At 35.4% G+C, this 8,002-nt stretch overlaps 1 long non-coding RNA gene across 1 annotated transcript; it reads left to right on the plus strand.

Annotated features, from left to right (window-relative positions):
* The first annotated feature begins 2,091 nt into the window (after positions 1-2,091).
* On the plus strand, positions 2,092-7,059 carry LOC121156379. Its single transcript, XR_005883856.1, has 3 exons — positions 2,092-2,174; positions 6,180-6,240; positions 7,024-7,059. It is a non-coding gene; the product is annotated as an uncharacterized LOC121156379 (long non-coding RNA).
* The last annotated feature ends 943 nt before the right edge of the window (positions 7,060-8,002 follow it).

Below are 8,002 nucleotides of genomic sequence, written 5' to 3' on the forward strand. Positions count from 1 at the left end.
AAATACATTCATGAAGAAAGATGTGATTTTTTAAATTGTGAAGGATTTATGTATTTATTGATTTACTGAAAATGAACAAAGTCAGACAAGAGATGAATATTGAGAGATCCTTTATTACTGATTCAGTCCCCAAATGCCCATATCTGCTGGGGTTGGACCAGACGGAAGACCAGGAATTCATCGAGGTCTCCTAAGTGGTTGACCAGAACCCAAGAATTTGAACTTTCATCTGTTGATTCCCTGGTACATTAACAGGAAACCTGACTGGAAGTGAAAGGTGTACTTAAAATCTGTGTGTGTGTGAGATACAGCAGTATTATGGCAAGAGAAAATTGCTTCTCATAGTAGGCTTATTTAGTAAGGGGAATAGTGCAAGATTTTAGGGTTGAAACTGACTTGTTCTTAATCACATTGATTATGTCCTTTTTTTCTGTAAATGTACAACTTATAAAAAAAGCTGAATTTATGGGTGAGACAAAGTAAGAGGATAACAAAGAAACTAAAAATAAAGCAATATGTGTAACATTTCTTTTATAGTCAGTTTGCAGTTTTAAGTTGGGTTTAAAAAAGCATCTTACTTAAAAAAATTAAATCACAGAATTTATATTTACATTAGTAAAGTATAGAAGGAAATGTTTGAATGTTAGTAATCATGTTTGAATAGAGAAACATGGGCAGTTTATAATCTAATCTGTATTTTCAAAATTCTACAATACATGAGCCGTATCTGTAATAATGAAACACTATTTTATAAATAATACTTGGGCCTGGTACGGTGGCCTAGTGGCTACAGTCCTAACCTTGAACAAACCTGCATCCCATATGGGTGCCAGTTCTATCCTAGCAGCCCCATTTCCCATCTAGCTCCCAACTTGTGGCCTGGAAAACAGTCAAGGGTGGCCCAGAGCCTTGGAATCTGCACCCGCATGGGAGACCTGGAGGAATTTCCTGGCTCCTGGGTTCAGATTGGCTCAGCTCTGACTGTTGCAGTCACTTGTGGAGTGAATCATCAGACAGAAGATCTTCTTCTCTGTCTCTCCTCCTCTCTATATATCTGACTTTGCAATAAAAATAAATAAATCTTAAAAAAAGAAATAATACTCAACATCAATTTAATAAATGATTTTTTTTAGCAGTGGCATAAGTAGTTTAACTTTTAAAATGTGTTGCAAAAGTTTTTTAAAAGTACAGATACACATAGTTTTGTGTGAATTCAGTCATTTATTTTTAAGATATTTACTTAAAATATCCTTGCATTTTCATTTAAATAATGAATATTTTAGAATAGTTATATACCCATTACATGTAATTATTAAAATTTTTTACTTATTAATATGATTTTGTATTTTCTCTTTTCATTAAGTTTGGGGTAATGATAAGTGCCACATTTGGAAAAATATATCTTTCCTACATTCTATTATCAAATAATACACCTATTTTTGAAGCATTCACATTATTTAGAATTGTTAGTTTTCATTTTTATAGATTACTGTAGATGAATTAGCATTTGAAGGTAGGTTAAAATTTATACTTTTCTCTCAGGCATAGTTTTGTTTAAGTCTGGAGGACATCTGAGTATTTATTAGCCAAAAGGTCTAAATTTCTTGTATGATTTATAACCCATATCACGTTTATGCCTAAATGTTAGTGCTGAATAGAACTATAATACTATTGAGAGGCAAATTCTTTACTAGATGAAATGGATATTACTGATTGTTATGGAAATAGTTTAAGGGACTATTGAAATAAAATACTTTTAAAAGCCTTTTTTCTTCATGGATTTTAGCTTCTATGTTGAATAATAGATGCTAGATTGAATGGAAGTTTTTGAGGGTTGTATACAAAAATATGAAACAATATTTAGAATAGTAGACCTAGATCTTTAAACTATTGAAAAGCATTAGATATTCTATCGTTGGAGCCAGTTTAATTTTGTTAATTTTGTTATTAACTTATTAATTTGGTAACTTCTGTCCTCAGATGTTAGTATGTAAGTTAAAATATTCCTTGTGTTATGACCTAAAATTTCCTTTAGAACATATTGAAAATCATCAGACTGAACAAATACCTATGAAGTCAGAAGGGACGCAATTTGGAAATGAAATTGGGACACATCCACAGGAAGTCCCAATAAGGACTGAAGTATATCAAGGAAATGACATGACGACTTGCAGGTAATAAAAATCATATTGCCAGCTCCATTGGATGAAAAGTAAAATAGCCTTTGAAAGCAGAGTCATGTATTACATGCTCAAATTTCTGTGATTACTGAATGTTTCTAATTTGTGATTAGATTTGCAAAAAAAAATAGATTTGCTCATTCATTTTTTTTTTAGGGTGGAATACTATTCACCCATTGGAAAGGCTGAAATTCTACCGTCTGCAACAAAATGGTCCCAAACCATTGACCATTATGCTCACTGCAAATAAGCCAGTACCAAAAGGAACATGTGCTTTTTCTGATATAAAGAAACTTTCATGCAACATAGATGGATAGTGTAGTATCAAAGAATCACTGTGAGCCCTGCACCTGGATCCAATCACAGTCATGCACTGCACACTGTTGTTTGGGTCAGACAGTATATATAGGGGTGGATCCAATTACCTGGTGTAAATTACCTGGTGACATGATACCTATGTCCAATTAAGTGTATTTTCATAATGCTGTTCCATAGGCTCAGAGATTCCCGCTTCATACCTCATTCTGAACTACTGTATTATAACAGCAGTGTCCTATAGCAACAATCACAAGTCTATGACTCTTCTATTTAAGTATATCTTGGCTTTGTAGGTATAGACAATGCTAGAAAATCTCGTATGCTATGGTCAAAATATATTTAACATTTTCATTGTGAGTCCTCTTACTAGGGAGAAGAGGTGCATATTGGAAATTATCTTTAATGCTAAATATATGTATGTACATGTTTGCCTAAATATTGATCTGGGATTTTGCGTGCAGGTTGACATATCAGAGAGAATATGTGATGTTTGTTCTTTGGGGATTAACTTATTTCACTGAGAATAATGGTCTCTAGCTGGGACCATTTTGCAGGAAATGGTAGAATTTGATTCATTTCGGTGTCTGAGTATTATTCCATGTAGTAGATCTGCTACCGTTTCTTTATCCATCTTTTGAAAGGCATCTGGGTTGTTTCCATGCCTTCACTTGTGTGGATCATGCTGCTATAAATATAGGGTTGCAGGTCACTTTTTGATATGCAGTTTTCACATTATTTGGATTTTTTTTTTCGGTACTGGACTAGCTGTACAATATGGTAGATTCACTTTCAGATGTCCTAATACTCTCCATACTGACTGACAAAGTGGTGGCACTAGGTTGCATTCCCACCAATGGTGAGACAGGGTACCATTCTTCCCACATCCATGCCAGCCATGTTGATAGATTGACAAATGTAGACCATTCTCACTGGTATTTGCTGGAATGGTAATGTGGTTTTTATTGGCATTTCCCTAGTAAATAGGGAGCAGAACCCGCTGAGCCTGTGCCACACTGGGGACCCTAGGATGGCATTGGAGGGCCATTCCCCATCCCCAGGTGCTGAAGCAGTTGAGAGTATGGGTGTCACTCCCCTCCCACTCCCTGTTTTCCAAGACACAGAAAGTAGAAAAAAATTTGAAACCATGGTCTGATCTACTTTTCCCTAATCCAGGACACTTCCCACCCTAATCGACTGTGTAAACAAAGTAAGAAATAAAATGTATATAAAGAAAAAAAAAAGAATTTATCTGCATTTATCATGATACAAGACCTGACTTAGTTTCTTGGATTCCTATATATATATATAAATATTACAATCCATTAAACAAATGCACATATATATACATTTGTTTAGTGGATTGTAATATTTTTGTAGTGTTGTTTCAGTCTTTAAGCAAGATCATTACATGTAAGTCCTAAATATAGATTCTGGTACAATCTCAGGGCTTCAAAAGCCACTTATCATTGCAAGAAATATGCACACTAATAAAAATAGTACTGATTACACTACTAACATAATTTACTTCAGGTGTAGTATGATTTTGTTACTTTCTGATCAGACCCAGAAGCCAACTCAAGACTTAAAACTGATTTAAAATGATTCATTTTCTTATTTGAAAATCAGCATTAGAGAGAGGGAGAGGGACCTTGCATCTGCTGGTTGATACTGCACATTCCTGCAGCAGCCAGTGCTGTGCCTGGCTGAGGATCTGCATGTGGGATTCCCACATCATTAACCACCAATCTAAAATGACTGAAACATGGTTTGTTGTGGCTGACTCCTGTGTAACAAATATAATGCTGCTTTATATAGGAAGTCTGGATAAATGTTATGCCTTCTCATAATTTCATTTTTTTACCTTTTAAATCTAATTTCTACATAAAATTCCTACATAAAACTTTGGCATCTGTTGTGATAGCAGTAGTATTTTAGATGGTTTGCATTAAAATTTGAATTTATAATGTTAAATACTACACCAGGAATGTTTATATAGCAGTTTTATGTTGTGTTTGTAATGATAAGTACGAAAATACTTTTGCGAATCACCAATTTTGATATAGTTAAGCAATAAAGTTCATTGTTTTATCATGTGTTATTAAGGGAAATATGTAATATTTTGCTTAAGGGAATTAATGATAGAGGAAAATTGCCAACTAAAGAAGGAAGATCATCTTTTCAAAGTGGATGATACTCTTAAGTGTGAAACAGAAGCGATCAACGTCTATCGGTATTAAATGCTTTTTCTTTTGTGGGTTGGAGAGTAGCTAAAAGCTCACCACGAGAAAAAATCAGAGAAAATGCACAGTTAATATTATTTGGATAGATATATGAGATTTTTTTAAAAAATTTATTCCATTTTCTTGGAAAGGCAGATTTACAGAGAGGAGATAGAAGGAGAAAAGATCTTTCATTGGCTGGATCACACAAGTGGCTGCAATAGCCAGAGCTGAGCTGATCCAAATCCAGGAGCTTTCTGAGTCTTCCACATGGTTGTAGGGTCCCAAGGATTTGAGCCACCTTCCTTTTCCAGGCCACAAGTAGGAAGCTGGATCGGAAGTGGAGCAGCTGAGATAGGAACTGGTGCCCATATAGGATCCCTATGATTTGCAAGGTGAAGATTTAGCCATCACACTAGGCTGTTTAAAAGTCTCTTTTCATTTATTTATTTTATTTGAAAGTTAGAGGTACAGAAAGACAGATAAAAGAGATTAGCTTGGCCACATGACCAGAAGTAGAGCTCCTGTAATCTGAATGAGGTGCCTATATGAGATTATGGTGCCTCAGGCATAGACTTATCCCATTTTGCCACTGAGCCAGCTTTGTTTACAAGACTTTAAGTCCAGCTTTAACCTTGGATCCTCCTTCAGTTGACCCAAGGAAATAATGTAAAGGCTATAGACAAAAGGCAAGGTTCAGCTGTACATGAATAGTTGTGCATCACACAAAAAGCAAAGTTGGACTTTATCTGATTTAGCTTGTTAGTCTTTTTAATTGATTCATGTGTTTGAAAGGCAGCAAACAGAAAAAGAGGAGAAACATGGAGCAAGGAACAATTAGAGAAAATGAATGAATGAAGCTTTTATCTGCTGACTCATTCTCAATGACCACAGCTGTGGGTGGGACAGTATGAAACAAGGAGCCAGTAGCTTGCTGTGGGTCTCCTACATGGGCCCAAACACGCAGGCCATTTTTCTCTGCGTTCCCAGGCACATTAGCAGGGAGCTTGATAATGTGGGGCAGCTGGAACTTAAATGAGTGCCCATGCAAGATGTGGGTGATGCAACAGCAGCCTTTGACCACCTTGTCACAGTGCTGTCCCCATCATTTTAATCTTGCAAAGGTAATGAATAACATTTGCCAAATAGAGGACATTGATTTCCTATGATCACATTAAGATTTCAGATGACTGAATAAGCCTCCCGTGATCATACTTAAAGCAGATACACACACAGTCTAAATCTTGGGATGACCTTTGTTTCAGGAGTGCCTAAATACTAGAATATTAACATCAGATCATGTTTTGTAAAGAACGTGATAGTTCCTCATGTTTATTTCTCAATATGTATAGTTTTGGGAGTTTTTCCCCCTAGAATAGAAAACTCTTGATGTAAATAATGTTTTATGCGTGTCCTGTGTATTGTGCTTATACATTAATGTCAAAATAATTTTTCTTCCTAGCTGGAGAATCAAAGTCCTTGAACAAGAATTGGAAAGAACAATCGATTACTTTCAAATACAGGTGTGTGTGATGTGTGCTTGCACATGTGTGTACCATTCATTATTACCAGGTGCAGGTGTGTGTACATGAATGCATGTACCATTCATTATTAACCAGGAACAAGTATGTGTGTGCACACGTACATGTATGTACCATTAATTATTAACAGGTATAGGTGTGTGTGTCTCTGTGGAACATTCAGTATTACCAGGTATACATATGTGTGTGCACGCATGAGCATGTGTGTACCACTCTTTATCATCAGGTACAGGGGTGTGTGTCAAGTACAGGTGTGTGTGTGTGCACACTTGCATGCATGTACCATTCTTTATAATCATGTTTAGGTATGTGTGTATGTGTGTGCAAGCACATGCATAGATGTAGGTCCTAACACCTGAGTGTTGAAATTGAATTGAAAGAGAAAATGAATTTCTCCATCCGTTGCACACTTTTGTTTAGAATGTCACATGTGGCTAAGACGTTTCAACAGTTTCAGGATTTCAAAGAGCTTGACACAAGACTTCTTAGGTATCATGTCTCCTGCCTTGTTTTAAAAGTACATTAGATTTCACAAATGAAAATTATTGACCGAAGAACCTAAAGTGGAAGTTTATTAATTATATATTTAATTGTCTTCACATATTCCTATAATACATGATGTGTACATGAAAATTTGCATCAATGTTGTTGTTAGTGATGTTAGTGATGTTTGAAATAGTTTTGACTTTTTGAGTTATTTCCTAAGCAAATGATAGGTACGTTTTTATATAAAAAAGTATACATTTAAAATATTCTGTTTTTCAGATTATTTATTTGAAGAAAAATGCAAATGATACTTGGGTAAGTTTCAAATTCCCTTATAGCTTTTTAACTTTTATAAATCAACTTAGGATTTTACTTCTAGAAGATAATACTGAGCAACTAAATTGAAGAAAATAAATTGCTATGTAAAAGGATCACTTTATTTTAATTACCCTTCTTGTGAGAATGAACACATTGACCAATCCATACAGTCTGGTTTTAACGCATTGCTATTTTGAAAGGAACCTATAGTGTCTGCAAGGGTCAGAAGGATGTGATGTGCATTTACAGATATGGTCACAGATTCACATTGTTGGGGCATTGGATTGCCCCTTGTTATTTATGAAAGAAAAAAAGTTCTCTGAGTCATTTTAATCATTTGTAAACAGTAGGGTGGATAAAGTGCTAACTAAGCCCCTTCTACTTCTAAAATTCAGAGTTCTTTAAATATTTATTGAATTACTCACTACGTATTAAGAAGTGGGTGATTGTGAACACTGGTCTGTGCTGCAGAGGAACTACATGAGGTTATGAGATGTCTTTTGGGGAGTCCCTGACACAGAGGTGGAGGAGGCTACTTTTGTGCCTTTTGTGTTCTAGGCACTATACTTGAAAATACTGTGAAATAACATCCATTAAGTCTACTTAATAACTGTGAAGTAGATTTTATTATTTCAGATTTTATAGATGAGACAACAGCCCAAGGTCACGTTATTAGGAAGTGAAAAGCAGAGATTGCAATCCTGATCTTTCCGAGCCTAAGTCTTGTATATTTTCTATCACTTTACATTGATTTTATTATTTGGTGTGTGTGACTTTATGTTAAAAGACATAGAAAGTGTGCCCTCTAGATCTCAGTGAGGCAGTGTTTGTCACATCCAATAGAAATAGCATGTACTTACTGAAAGTTCAGACCAGGGCAGTTGTCTGACCTAGCATTTTGGGTGCCAGTTAGAATGCCTCCATCACACACAGGGTATTT

Source organism: Ochotona curzoniae, unplaced genomic scaffold (genome assembly GCF_017591425.1).
Source record: "Ochotona curzoniae isolate NIBS_2020 unplaced genomic scaffold, NIBS_Ocur_1.0 contig_342, whole genome shotgun sequence".
NCBI lineage: Eukaryota > Metazoa > Chordata > Mammalia > Lagomorpha > Ochotonidae > Ochotona > Ochotona curzoniae.